Here is a 15,031-nt window from a genome sequence, read left to right as displayed (position 1 = left end):
GCTGTTCACTCTTTCCACTTTCGCACTCGCCTGTGGACGGTACGGAGTGTGCAGCTTGCTATCAATTCCCATCAATTTACACATTCCTTGAAAGACATCACCTGTAAAATGAGTACCCCTATCACTTTCGATTATTCTAGGGATACCATATCTACATACAAATTCCTGCACAATTTTCTTAGCAGTAAACATTGCGGTATTTGTGGCCGCAGGAAATGCTTCGACCCAATTTGAGAAAACATCTATACAAACAAGTACATATTTCAAATTCCGACAAGGGGGTAATTGAATGAAGTCAATCTGTATTACCTGGAAAGGGCCGCCGGCAGGTGGGATATGAGATGGTTCTGTAGGTATTGCCTTTCCTATATTCTTTCTCAAACAGGTAAGGCATGACTTTGCCCTTTTACTCGCATGAGATGAGAATCCTGGGGCGCACCAATATGCTCTTACCAACTTGCACATCCCTTCCTTGCCCAGGTGAGTCAGCCCGTGAGCTGCCTCAGCCAAACATGGAAGGTATGCTCTGGGGGCCACTGGTTTACCATGTCCATCCGTCCAGAGTCCTGAGGACTCCTGGCCATATCCCTTTGCCTTCCAGACTGCCTTTTCCTGTGTGGAACACAAATTTTGCTTTTCACACAACTTCTGTGTGTTGATGGTATTAAATACCATCAATTGTGTGGTGTCTGTCTGTCTGGGGGTAGCAGCTGCTAACTTAGCAGCTTCGTCTGCTCGGCTGTTACCAAGTGATACTGGGTCTTGGCTATATGTGTGTGCTTTACACTTGATAACAGCCACTCTGTCGGGTTCCTGTATCGCTGTTAGAAGCCTTTTTATATGAGCTGCATGCGCTACCGGTGTACCAGCTGCCGTCATGAAATTTCTGAGGCGCCATAGGGCTCCGAAATCATGGACTACCCCGAATGCGTATCTAGAATCGGTGTAGATATTGGCTGATTTTCCCTTAGCCAATTCACATGCTCTGGTTAGGGCGACCAGTTCAGCAACCTGGGCTGAGTGAGGTGGGCCTAGCGGTTCCGCTTCTATGGTGCCTTGGTCATCTACGACTGCGTATCCAGTACACAAGTCTCCCGAGTCTGACTGTCTATGACAACTACCGTCCGTGTAGAACGTAAGTTCTACATCTTCCAGTGGGTTGTCACTGATGTCAGGCCTTGCGGTAAAATTTTGGGTCAAATATTCCATACAATCATGAGTGTCTTCCTTTGTATTAAATCCTCCTTCCCCACCACTCTCATCCTCCACCCTTTGTGTCTGTCCAGACACACCCGGGAGATATGTTGCAGGATTTAATGCACTGCATCTCCTTATGGTGATGTTTACGGGGGCCATTAGTGCCAATTCCCATCTTGTAAACCGCGCTGATGAGACGTGCCTGGTTTGGGCAGAATTTAACAAGGCTGACACTGCATGTGGTGTATGAATTGTGAGGTTGTGACCTAGCACGACGTCTTCGCTTTTCGTTACTAGCAATGCTATCGCAGCAACGCTTCGCAAGCATGTGGGGAGGGATCGCGCTACCGTATCTAGCTGAGCGCTGTAGTATGCTACTGGCCTGCTGGCACCACCGTGCTTTTGGGTTAGTACGCCTGCCGCGCAACCAGCACTTTCTGTTCCGTATAGTTCAAAGGGTTTCCCATAGTCCGGCATACCTAATGCTGGTGCCTGTGTTAGGCACTGTTTAAGTCTCTCAAATGCTGTCTCAGACTCGTCTGTATGCGAAATCCGATCAGGTTTGTTTGAGGAGACCATCTCCTGCAAAGGTAACGCTAAAATGGAAAATCCTGGGATCCAATTACGGCAATACCCACACATTCCTAAGAATGTTCTGATCTGCTGCTGGGTTTGTGGCAGAGTCATGTCTCTAATTGCTTGAATTCTATCAGCGGTCAGGTGTCTCAGTCCTTGTGTTAGACAGTGTCCCAAATATTTTACCTTAGTCTGGCATAATTGCAACTTGTCTTTGGAAACCTTGTGTCCTGTGTCTGAAAGGTGAAACAGGAGCTGTTTTGTATCCTTCAGGGACGCTTCCAGTGAATCTGAACACAGCAGTAAATCATCCACATACTGTATCAATACTGATCCACTCTCTGGTTGGAAAGACTGTAAACAATCATGCAAAGCCTGAGAAAATATACTTGGACTATCTATGAATCCTTGGGGTAATCGAGTCCATGTGTATTGGACTCCTCTGTATGTAAATGCGAACAAATATTGGCTGTCAGGGTGCAGAGGTACCGAAAAGAAAGCGGAGCAGAGGTCAATAACAGTGAAAATGTTTGCAGTGGGAGGGATTTGCATTAGGATGACAGCTGGATTTGGCACTACGGGGAACTGACTCTCAACTATTTTGTTAATCCCCCTTAGATCCTGCACTAGCCTGTAACCCCTCCCCCCACTCTTTTTGACAGGGAAGATGGGACTATTAGCAGTGCTGGACGTTCTTACCAGAATGCCCTGTTGTAGCAAGCGCTCTATTACTGGGTAAACTCCTAACTCCACCTCTGGCTTCAGAGGATATTGTGGGATTTTTGGAGCTATCCTACCATCTTTTACTTGTACAACTACCGGAGCTACGTTTGCCATTAATCCAGTGTCCTGTCCATCTTTAGTCCAAAGTGACTCTGGTATCTGAGATGTCATTTCTTCTACTTGGGATGGAGTCCTATTTGTCATAATGGTATGTGACATTAATTTTGATGGGGAGTCTAACATGTCTCGCACTTCCTGAGCGTGATTCTCAGGTATGTCCAAGAATACACCTTCAGGAGTACAATAAATGACGCACCCCATTTTACACAGTAAGTCTCTACCCAGGAGATTGGTCGGTGCCGATGCAGCCAGCAAAAAGGAATGCTTGGTATGTAAAGGCCCTATTGTAATCTCTTCTGGTTTGCTAACAGGGTAATGCTGGACTACACCTGTTACTCCCACGGCTGGAATTGTCCTACCAGTGGTCCTCATGCCCACTGTCGAATTGATCACTGATTTGGCCGCCCCCGTATCTACAAGAAAGTTTAATGATTTACCAGCTACATTGATTGCAATTTCGGGTTCACTTACAAGGCTTGCAATCAATTTTACTGGCTGCAGATTACAGGTATGGCCACACCCCTATTGGGTATGGTGACCTCCCTGAATCCCGCTGGCAGCAACTACTTGTGACGGAGTTCATTGGGAACTACCAGAGGCGTGCCAGTCTCTGTTCAGGGGGTATCTTTTTGTTTCCCCTGTATGTGGCTCATAACTCCGTTTCTGCAGACCCTGATCCCAATGTCGTGTGTCGTGTCGTTGTCTAGGGGGTTGGTATGGGTTTCGTGAATTCTTTACTCTACAATCTCGTGCCATGTGTCCCTGTTTATGACAAGAATAACAAGTAACCACACTTGACTTACCCACAGGGTTTGGTGATATAAACAAAGGCTGCCTTGTGGTCAGGGCCTGTATACTTACGGCCATTAATTTATCACCTTGTAGTTCCCTGTGTCTGGTGATGTTTCTATCGTGATCAATAGCAGCCTCTCTCAAAGTAGCCACAGACAGACCTCGCCAACATGGTTGTGTGGTCTGTACCCTAGTCTTCAATGACTCTTTTAAACCATCCATCAGTACCGATACTGCTACTTCCCGATGGTTTGTGTTTGTTTTAATGTCCTCTATGCCTGTGTATTTTGCCATTTCTGATAATGCTCTGTGAAAATACTCTGCAGCTGTCTCTGACTCCTTTTGTTTAATGGAGAATATCTTGTTCCATTTAACTACCGCTGGGAAATACTCTTTTAACTGTAAGCTTATTCTTTTTACATTGTCTTTGTTGTACACATCTGTAAGAGGTACATCCTGATCTAATCCACAGTCAGCTAAAAATTGAGCTGCGTCGACATTGGAGGGTAAACATGCTCTCAGCAATATCTGCCAGTCTTTATTGTTGGGCTCTACAGTGTTACCTAGGTCTCTGATGTATTTTTGGCTGGCAACTAAGTCTTTTCTAGGGTCAGGGAATTCAGACACTATGGTCCTTAATTCCATTCGGGAAAATGGACTGTACATGGCAATGTTCCTAATGGTAGTGGCTCCTGATGTGTCTGTTTTCCCATTTGGCACTGCTATTACTCTAACGGGATTAACTCTAACAACCTCATTCTGTGTAGATTCTACAGGCTGTGGTGAAATAGTTTCAGCATAGTGTATGGTGCCGTACTTACCCGTTGATACGACCTCACCTATCCCTCCGCTAGGGGCCTTTGTTACTAATCTCGGGGGTGGAGCTGTGCCTACTGTGGTCTCTGCTATGGTGGCTGCTAGAGAGAGCGCTGAAATTGTTGTCGATTCGTCCTCTTGATCACACTCCTGAGGAAAGTTCAAAACAGGGTACAACTTGCACGGGTTAATACTTGCATTGGTTACTTGGTTAATATTATCTTTAACATTTACACAGTTGCTAAGTGTTTGTTTGTTACACCTCAATGCGTCATTCTCCGCAACCAATTTTTCTCCTGATATATATGGTGGCGGTGGGGCCGTGGCGATCAGTTTTCTGATAGAGCCAGATCCCGCCGCTTGAGCCAATCCTCTCTGTATGTCACCTTCCTGTTGCCACAACTGCAAATAATCATAATGTTTGATTCGTCTCTTTGCTGATTTAATGAGACATATCCTCCTCCTTAAATTTTGTAACACTTCTGAGCTGAAGCTACCTACTCTTGGGAATTTCTCCCCATCATGTACTGTCATTCTCTCCCATTCATCACATAAAGCTTCTGTGTGACTTCCGTATTTCTCACACATTACGTACCTTGCCGACCCAATTGGTCGGTTCACTGAATCAACCCGAACCGAGGTTGATCGCCCCCTACCTGAACAAGTGGCCCCCATAGTTCGAAAGTGTTGCTTTATTCAGCCAACCCTTACGCAAACCAAATGTCCAAAATAGGCTGACGGTGGCGGTTTACCGAGTACCCCACTCACTCGCCCACGCCGACCAATACGACCTGATCACACCGATATGGTGCTGGCGTACTCGACCCAGGGCCCCTGCGACCTGAACCTCTATTTACTGGAACCTGTGAGGGTGATCCGAAGAACACTTACTCTTTCCAGTAACTATTGGTTGTTGGATAGTTCCTGAGTGAGCAGCGAACTTCCCTTAAAATAAAAAAATTACACAAATCACGTTAGAATGTACAAATAGCGTTTGTGACCCCTTTACTCTAATGGTATTAGGTCAGATTACTAACTAATGTACACAATTACGTGCGGTACAATCGTTCAGTACATAAGCAACTAATCTTATGTACTGAGCGACCAATGGAATCGAAAATTACGGCTGCGAATTCCTTCAGCCAGAGCTTATATGGCCTATATGGGTGTTGCACCAACCCTTTCTTGGTGTTGTGCCTGTGGACTGTATAGCGGACTTCCTTGTCTGCTGTACCTGAACCTGCTGGTCTGCTATGACCTCCTGGTCTGTTACAGTATGACCTCCTGGTCTGCTACACTCTAATGCTCAAATTTTATGTTTTAACCAGGGATGCCTCCCTAGCCACCATGTACGTCACTTTCACGCATGTACCTCACGAGTACTCGACTTTTCTTGTGGTTCAACCTTAAAAATTGTAAAAACAAACACTCACTCACCACATATACACTTTTGTTTCTATTTCTATTTCTGCGCAGAAATTTTTCTTTAGACCAGATGTGTTACCAATTAGGAGAAGGATCTGTTAATTTAAATTTGGAATGTAAAAATAGATTTGCGCGATTTATCGCCTTGCGTTATTTACCGCGTGGCGCTACTTATCGCGTTGAGAGGAGAGGAAAAAAAGCTTGTGATTTGAGTTACGTGGGCGTACCCGGACGCTCCGCTGCGTGATATTCGCTGCGTGCGTCGGCCTTTGGTTTGCGTACGCAAATCGCAGTCTTTGTTAGAGACACGTGTACGCAAAATAAAGATCCACCGTAACACAATTTATATGTTTATCAATGTAGATGATCCTTGATCATCTACCGCACACCACACTGACTTCGCCTTATCTCCCAGGCAAAAGCTGTGTGTTTGTCTATACTTTAACTATGTTACCTTTACTCTTAAACTATAAAATAGCGACAAATCTCTCTTAGCACGTTTTTCAACTATAGAACTGGCAAACAGGAGAGTGACATACGAAAATACACAAATGAAAAGGAAATGCAGATATATATGTGTGCGTGCGTGTGTACGCAAGACAGAAAAATAAACAGTTTTAAAAAGACACTATTGTTTTGTTCTTACCTCCGGTTCCCGGATTCCTTCAGCACCCTTTACTAAGAGAAGCAGACGCTTATCCCGACAGCACTACGAGGAATACAACCTCCCGCCCTTTGCTGATGGATAATGTCTGCTGTATCTACCTAGTGCAGATATGTGAAGGACGGGCGAGCCGCCAATTGATAAAGCTGAATATTTATCGTATATAATACCCTTTATGAGGTCTAAGAACACTGTACGCTATCTACGTATGAAGTACCGTAAGGGTACGCTCGTTGCGTAACAATCGCTTAGCCGTAGTCGAGACGCTCAAGCGTCACGTTCGCTCACGGCCAAGAGATCACAGGCAGGCACGTTATTGGCTGCTGACTAACGTAATGATTCGCTATAGCGTAGCGGACGCTCGGGACCACGAGGAGATCACCAGCGGCGCTGACGCTCACAATATTAAACCTTTATATCTAAACCATAAACAGTGTGTTGTGCAGTAAAACCTTAGTGTAATGATAGAGTGTAAATGCAACACAGTATAACCTTATTACCTTTAAAGCTGTTCGAGCGTCACCGACGCTCTGAGAATACTTAACACTATAAGAAATACACAGATACCGTGCTCAGGGTCCAACGCCTAATATATATATTATGAATGATATACTTGCAAAAGAATTAAACACAATACAAGTCATACACTACAATATAACATAGACTACCTAACCAGATAACTACACAGGAAATACAATACAATACAATTACTATTTAAGGGAAAATAAGAGAGAAAGAGAAGGAGAGAGAGAGAGAGAGAGATTGAGAGAGATTGGCTCAGAATAACAAGAAGATCAATATGATTGCGGAGAAACACTTACGCACAAGGGGAAACGATCGCATGCGCCTCGATATCCAGCTCCCGATTATCAGCAATGAGAACCGTTGAAGAGAGTGAACTGGATATGGTCGGCCTGCCTATTTATGCCCCACACACAATACAATTCAATGGTCCCTACAATCTCATTGTTCATTGGACACAGGAATTCGGCTTCGCATTATAACAAAAGGTCATAGGTTGATTCATACAGGTGGGCTGTGACTGCTTCCAACTGTTCAGGTGGGTGGGATACTGGGTTTCCCGCCGCATGATTAAGTAAGAACAAATAATAGTAAATGGACATAAACTTCTTATGTCCATAACTATTCGCACGAGCGATTAATCCGCTCCAAACCAACACCGGAATATTGCTATTTAAATACTCTTCCGATGGGTACCAAACACCACTGTATGACCCCTGTTAGACCCTTCGTACAATACAAAGAGGGATCTCTCTGTTCAGGAACATGCTATATTAACTAAACTTTCAGAATCTATCAAAGGGACCATGATCTACAAAATACATTATATAGTGAAAATATGTAACGATTGAGTCGCACGCTACGATCACATAAACTCTACCGTAAATACGCATACCGTGCGCCTGCGGGTGCCCGCGACTGTGAGTATGCGCACACACGGGAGAGCGTACGCATGCGCAGCACGGACCAGTATGAGGTGCAAATATGGCAGTGTGTATAGAGATATTTTTCTGACTTTGACAGTGTATACAGTTACAGGTCTCTGTGTGGTACACCTCTGCTATAACATGTGTTGCTGAATGGAAGTGCACCAGAGATATATACTATTACCCCACAGTGCTGGGATTCTATACGTGTTTCCCTGTATGTTCTGTATGAGGAGAGGGCTGGAGATACTGTGTTATTAGTGTGTGTGTATACTCACTGTCAGTGTATGCAGTTACAGGTCTCTGTGTGGTACACCTCTGCTATAACATGTGTTGCTGAATGGAAGTGCACCAGAGATATATACTATTACCCCACAGTGCTGGGATTCTATATGTGTTTCCTTGTATGTTCTGTATGAGGAGAGGGCTGGAGATACTGTGTTATTAGTGTGTGTGTATACTCACTGTCAGTGTATGCAGTTACAGGTCTCTGTGTGGTACGCCTCTGCTATAACATATGTGTTGCTGAATGGAAGTGTACCAGAGATATATACTATTACCCCACAGTGCTGGGATTATATACGTGTTTCCTGTATGTGCTGTATGAGGAGAGGGCTGGAGATACTGTGTTATTAGTGTGTGTGTTTACTCACTGTCAGTGTCAGCAGTTATAGGTCTCTGTGTGGTACACCTCTGCTATAACATATGTTGCTCAATGGAAGTGCACCAGAGATTTATACTATTACCCTATAGTGCTGGGATTCTATACGTGTTTCCTTGTATGTTCTATATGAGGAGAGGGCTGGAGATACTGTGTTATTAGTGTGTGTGTATACTCACTGTCAGTGTATGCAGTTACAGGTCTCTGTGTGGTACACATCTGCTATAACGTGTGTTGCTGAATGGAAGTGTACCAGAGATATATACTATTACCCCACAGTGCTGGGATTCTATACGTGTTTCCTTGTATGTTCTGTATGAGGAGAGGGCTGGAGATACTGTGTTATTAGTATGTGTGTATACTTACTGTCAGTGTATGCAGTTACAGGTCTCTGTGTGGTACGCCTCTGCTATAACATGTGTTGCTGAATGGAACTGCACCAGAGATATATACTATTACCCCACAGTGCTGGGATTCTATACGTGTTTCCCTGTATGTTCTGTATGAGGAGAGGGCTGGAGATACTGTGTTATTAGTGTGTATGTATACTCACTGTCAGTGTATGCAGTTACAGGTCTCTGTGTGGTACACCTCTGCTATAACATGTGTTGCTGAATGGAAGTGCACCAGATATTTATACTATTACCCCACAGTGCTGGGATTCTATACGTGTTTCCATGTATGTTCTGTATGAGGAGAGGGCTGGAGATACTGTGTTATTAGTGTGTATGTATACTCACTGTCAGTGTATGCAGTTACAGGTCTCTGTGTGGTACACCTCTGCTATAACATGTGTTGCTGAATGGAAGTGCACCAGAGATTTATACTATTACCCCACAGTGCTGGGATTCTATACGTGTTTCCTTGTATGTTCTGTATGAGGAGAGGCTGGAGATACTGTGTTATTAGTGTGTGTGTATACTCACTGTCAGTGTATGCAGTTACAGGTCTCTGTGTGATACACCTCTGCTATAACATGTGTTGCTGAATGGAAGTGTACCAGAGATTTATACTATTATCCTATAGTGCTGGGATTCTATACGTGTTTCCTTGTATGTTCTGTATGAGTAGAAGGCTGGAGATTCTGTGTTATTAGTGTGTGTGTATACTCACTGTCAGTGTCAGCAGTTACAGGTCTCTGTGTGGTACACCTCTGCTATAACATGTGTTGCTGAATGGAAGTGCACCAGAGATTTATACTATTACCCTATAGTGCTGGGATTCTATACGTGTTTCCTGTATGTTCTGTATGAGGAGAGGGCTGGAGATACTGTGTTATTAGTGTGTATGTATACTCACTGTCAGTGTATGCAGTTACAGGTCTCTGTGTGGTACACCTCTGCTTTAACATGTGTTGCTGAATGGAAGTGCACCAGAGATATATACTATTACCCCACAGTGCTGGGATTCTATACGTGTTTCCCTGTATGTTCTGTATGAGGAGAGGGCTGGAGATACTGTGTTATTAGTGTGTGTATACTCACTGTCAGTGTATGCAGTTACAGGTCTCTGTGTGGTACACCTCTGCTATAACGTGTGTTGCTGAATGGAAGTGCACCAGAGATATATACTATTACCCCACAGTGCTGGGATTCTATACGTGTTTCCTTGTATGTTCTGTATGAGGAGAGGGCTGGAGATACTGTGTTATTAGTGTGTGTGTATACTCACTGTCAGTGTATGCAGTTACAGGTCTCTGTGTGGTACACCTCTGCTATAACATGTGTTGCTGAATGGAAGTGTACCAGAGATTTATACTATTACCCCACAGTGCTGGGATTCTATACGTGTTTCCTTGTATGTTCTGTATGAGGAGAGGGCTGGAGATACTGTGTTATTAGTGTGTGTGTATACTCGCTGTCAGTGTATGCAGTTACAGGTCTCTGTGTGATACACCTCTGCTATAACATGTGTTGCTGAATGGAAGTGCACCAGAGATTTATACTATTACCCCACAGTGCTGGGATTCTATATGTGTTTCCATGTATGTACTGTATGAGGAGAGGGCTGGAGATACTGTGTTATTAGTATGTGTGTATACTCACTGTCAGTGCATGCAGTTACAGGTCTCTGTGTGGTTCACCTCTGCTATAACATGTGTTGCTGAATGGAAGTGCACCAGAGATTTATACTATTACCCACAGTGCTGGTATTATATACGTGTTTCCTTGTATGTTCTGTATGAGGAGAGGGCTGGAGATACTGTGTTATTAGTGTGTGTGTATACTCACTGTCAGTGCATGCAGTTACAGGTCTCTGTGTGGTTCACCTCTGCTATAACATGTGTTGCTGAATGGAAGTGCACCAGAGATTTATACTATTACCCACAGTGCTGGGATTCTATACGTGTTTCCTTGTATGTTCTGTATGAGGAGAGGGTTGGAGATACTGTGTTATTAGTGTGTGTGTATACTCACTGTCAGTGTATGCAGTTACAGGTCTCTGTGTGGTACACCTCTGCTATAACATGTGTTGCTGAATGGAAGTGCACCAGAGATATATACTATTACCCCACAGTGCTGGGATTCTATACGTGTTTTCTTGTATGTTCTGTATGAGGAGAGGGCTGGAGATACTGTGTTATTAGTGTGTGTGTATACTCTCTGTCAGTTTATGCAGTTACAGGTCTCTGTGTGGTACACCTCTGCTATAACACGTGTGTTGCTGAATGGAAGTGCACCAGAGATTTATACTATTACCCTATAGTGCTGGGATTCTATATGTGTTTCCTTGTATGTTCTGTATGAGGAGAGGGCTGGAGATACTGTGTTATTAGTGTGTGTGTATACTCACTGTCAGTGTATGCAGTTACAGGTCTCTGTGTGGTACGCCTCTGCTATAACATATGTGTTGCTGAATGGAAGTGTACCAGAGATATATACTATTACCCCACAGTGCTGGGATTATATACGTGTTTCCTGTATGTGCTGTATGAGGAGAGGGCTGGAGATACTGTGTTATTAGTATGTGTGTATACTCACTGTCAGTGTATGCAGTTACAGGTCTCTGTGTGGTGTACACCTCTGTTATAACATGTGTTGCTGAATGGAAGTGCACCAGAGATATATACTATTACCCCACAGTGCTGGGATTCTATACGTGTTTCCCTGTATGTTCTGTATGAGGAGAGGGCTGGAGATACTGTGTTATTAGTGTGTGTGTATACTTACTGTCAGTGTATGCAGTTACAGGTCTCTGTGTGGTACGCCTCTGCTATAACATGTGTTGCTGAATGGAACTGCACCAGAGATATATACTATTACCCCACAGTGCTGGGATTCTATACGTGTTTCCTTGTATGTTCTGTATGAGGAGAGGGCTGGAGATACTGTGTTATTAGTGTGTGTGTATACTTACTGTCAGTGTATGCAGTTACAGGTCTCTGTGTGGTACACCTCTGCTATAACATGTGTTGCTGAATGGAAGTGCACCAGAGATTTATTCTATTACCCTATAGTGCTGGGATTCTATATGTGTTTCCATGTATGTATTGTATGAGGAGAGGGCTGGAGATACTGTGTTATTAGTGTGTGTGTATACTCTCTGTCAGTGTATGCAGTTACAGGTCTCTGTGTGGTACACCTCTGCTATAACACGTGTGTTGCTGAATGGAAGTGCACCAGAGATTTATACTATTACCCTATAGTGCTGGGATTCTATATGTGTTTCCTTGTATGTTCTGTATGAGGAGAGGGCTGGAGATACTGTGTTATTAGTGTGTGTGTATACTCACTGTCAGTGTATGCAGTTACAGGTCTCTGTGTGGTACACCTCTGCTATAACATATGTGTTGCTGAATGGAAGTGTACCAGAGATATATACTATTACCCCACAGTGCTGGGATTCTATACATGTTTCCTGTGTGTGCTGTATGAGGAGAGAGCTGGAGATACTGTGTTATTAGTGTGTGTGTTTACTCACTGTCAGTGTCAGCAGTTATAGGTCTCTGTGTGGTACACCTCTGCTATAACATATGTTGCTCAATGGAAGTGCACCAGAGATTTATACTATTACCCTATAGTGCTGGGATTCTATATGTGTTTCCTTGTATGTTCTATATGAGGAGAGGGCTGGAGATACTGTGTTATTAGTGTGTGTGTATACTCACTGTCAGTGTATGCAGTTACAGGTCTCTGTGTGGTACACCTCTGCTATAACATGTGTGTTGCTGAATGGAAGTGTACCAGAGATATATACTATTACCCCACAGTGCTGGGATTCTATATGTGTTTCCATGTATGTACTGTATGAGGAGAGGGCTGGAGATACTGTGTTATTAGTGTGTGTGTATACTTACTGTCAGTGTATGCAGTTACAGGTCTCTGTGTGGTACGCCTCTGCTATAACATGTGTTGCTGAATGGAACTGCACCACAGATATATACTATTACCCCACAGTGCAGGGATTCTATACGTGTTTTCATGTATGTTCTGTATGAGGAGAGGGCTGGAGATACTGTGTTATTAGTGTGTATGTATACTCACTGTCAGTGTATGCAGTTACAGGTCTCTGTGTGGTACACCTCTGCTATAACATGTGTTGCTGAATGGAAGTGCACCAGAGATTTATACTATTACCCCACAGTGCTGGGATTCTATACGTGTTTCCTTGTATGTTCTGTATGAGGAGAGGGCTGGAGATACTGTGTTATTAGTGTGTGTGTATACTTACTGTCAGTGTATGCAGTTACAGGTCTCTGTGTGATACACCTCTGCTATAACATGTGTTGCTGAATGGAAGTGTACCAGAGATTTATACTATTACCCTATAGTGCTGGGATTCTATATGTGTTTCCTTGTATGTTCTGTATGAGGAGAAGGCTGGAGATTCTGTGTTATTAGTGTGTGTGTATACTCACTGTCAGTGTATGCAGTTACAGGTCTCTGTGTGGTACACCTCTGCTGTAACATGTGTGTTGCTGAATGGAAGTGTACCAGAGATATATACTATTACCCCACAGTGCTGGGATTCTATACGTGTTTCCTTGTATGTTCTGTATTAGGAGAGGGCTGGAGATACTGTGTTATTAGTGTGTGTGTATACTTACTGTCAGTGTATGCAGTTACAGGTCTCTGTGTGATACGCCTCTGCTATAACATGTGTTGCTGAATGGAACTGCACCAGAGATATATACTATTACCCCACAGTGCTGGGATTCTATATGTGTTTCCATGTATGTACTGTATGAGGAGAGGGCTGGAGATACTGTGTTATTAGTGTGTGTGTATACTTACTGTCAGTGTATGCAGTTACAGGTCTCTGTGTGGTACGCCTCTGCTATAACATGTGTTGCTGAATGGAACTGCACCACAGATATATACTATTACCCCACAGTGCTGGGATTCTATACGTGTTTTCATGTATGTTCTGTATGAGGAGAGGGCTGGAGATACTGTGTTATTAGTGTGTATGTATACTCACTGTCAGTGTATGCAGTTACAGGTCTCTGTGTGGTACACCTCTGCTATAACATGTGTTGCTGAATGGAAGTGCACCAGAGATTTATACTATTACCCCACAGTGCTGGGATTCTATACGTGTTTCCTTGTATGTTCTGTATGAGGAGAGGCTGGAGATACTGTGTTATTAGTATGTGTGTATACTCACTGTCAGTGTATGCAGTTACAGGTCTCTGTGTGATACACCTCTGCTATAACATGTGTTGCTGAATGGAAGTGTACCAGAGATTTATACTATTACCCTATAGTGCTGGGATTCTATACGTGTTTCCTTGTATGTTCTGTATGAGGAGAAGGCTGGAGATTCTGTGTTATTAGTGTGTGTGTATACTCACTGTCAATGTCAGCAATTACAGGTCTCTGTGTGGTACACCTCTGCTATAACATGTGTTGCTGAATGGAAGTGCACCAGAGATTTATACTATTACCCTATAGTGCTGGGATTCTATACGTGTTTCCTGTATGTTCTGTATAAGGAGAGGGCTGGAGATACTGTGTTATTAGTGTGTGTGTATACTCACTGTCAGTGTATGCAGTTACAGGTCTCTGTGTGGTACACCTCTGCTATAATATGTGTTGCTGAATGGAAGTGCACCAGAGATATATACTATTACCCCACAGTGCTGGGATTCTATACGTGTTTCCTTGTATGTTCTGTATGAGGAGAGGGCTGGAGATACTGTGTTATTAGTGTGTGTGTATACTCACTGTCAGTGTATGCAGTTACACGTCTCTGTGTGGTACACCTCTGCTATAACATGTGTTGCTGAATGTAAGTGCACCAGAGATATATACTATTACCCCACAGTGCTGGGATTCTATACGTGTTTCCTTGTATGTTCTGTATGAGGAGAGGGCTGGAGATACTGTGTTATTAGTGTGTGTGTATACTCACTGTCAGTGTATGCAGTTACACGTCTCTGTGTGGTACACCTCTGCTATAACATGTGTTGCTGAATGGAAGTGCACCAGAGATATATACTATTACCCCACAGTGCTGGGATTCTATACGTGTTTCCTTGTATGTTCTGTTTGAGTAGAGGGCTGGAGATACTGTGTTATTAGTATGTGTGTATACTCACTGTCAGTGTATGCAGTTACAGGTCTCTGTGTGATACGCCTCTGCTATAACATGTATTGCTGAATGGAA

Source organism: Pseudophryne corroboree, chromosome 4 (assembly GCF_028390025.1).
Source record: "Pseudophryne corroboree isolate aPseCor3 chromosome 4, aPseCor3.hap2, whole genome shotgun sequence".
NCBI classification, from domain to species: domain Eukaryota; kingdom Metazoa; phylum Chordata; class Amphibia; order Anura; family Myobatrachidae; genus Pseudophryne; species Pseudophryne corroboree.
The sequence above is the reverse complement of the archived record's forward strand: the minus strand, read 5'-3'. Positions refer to the sequence as shown.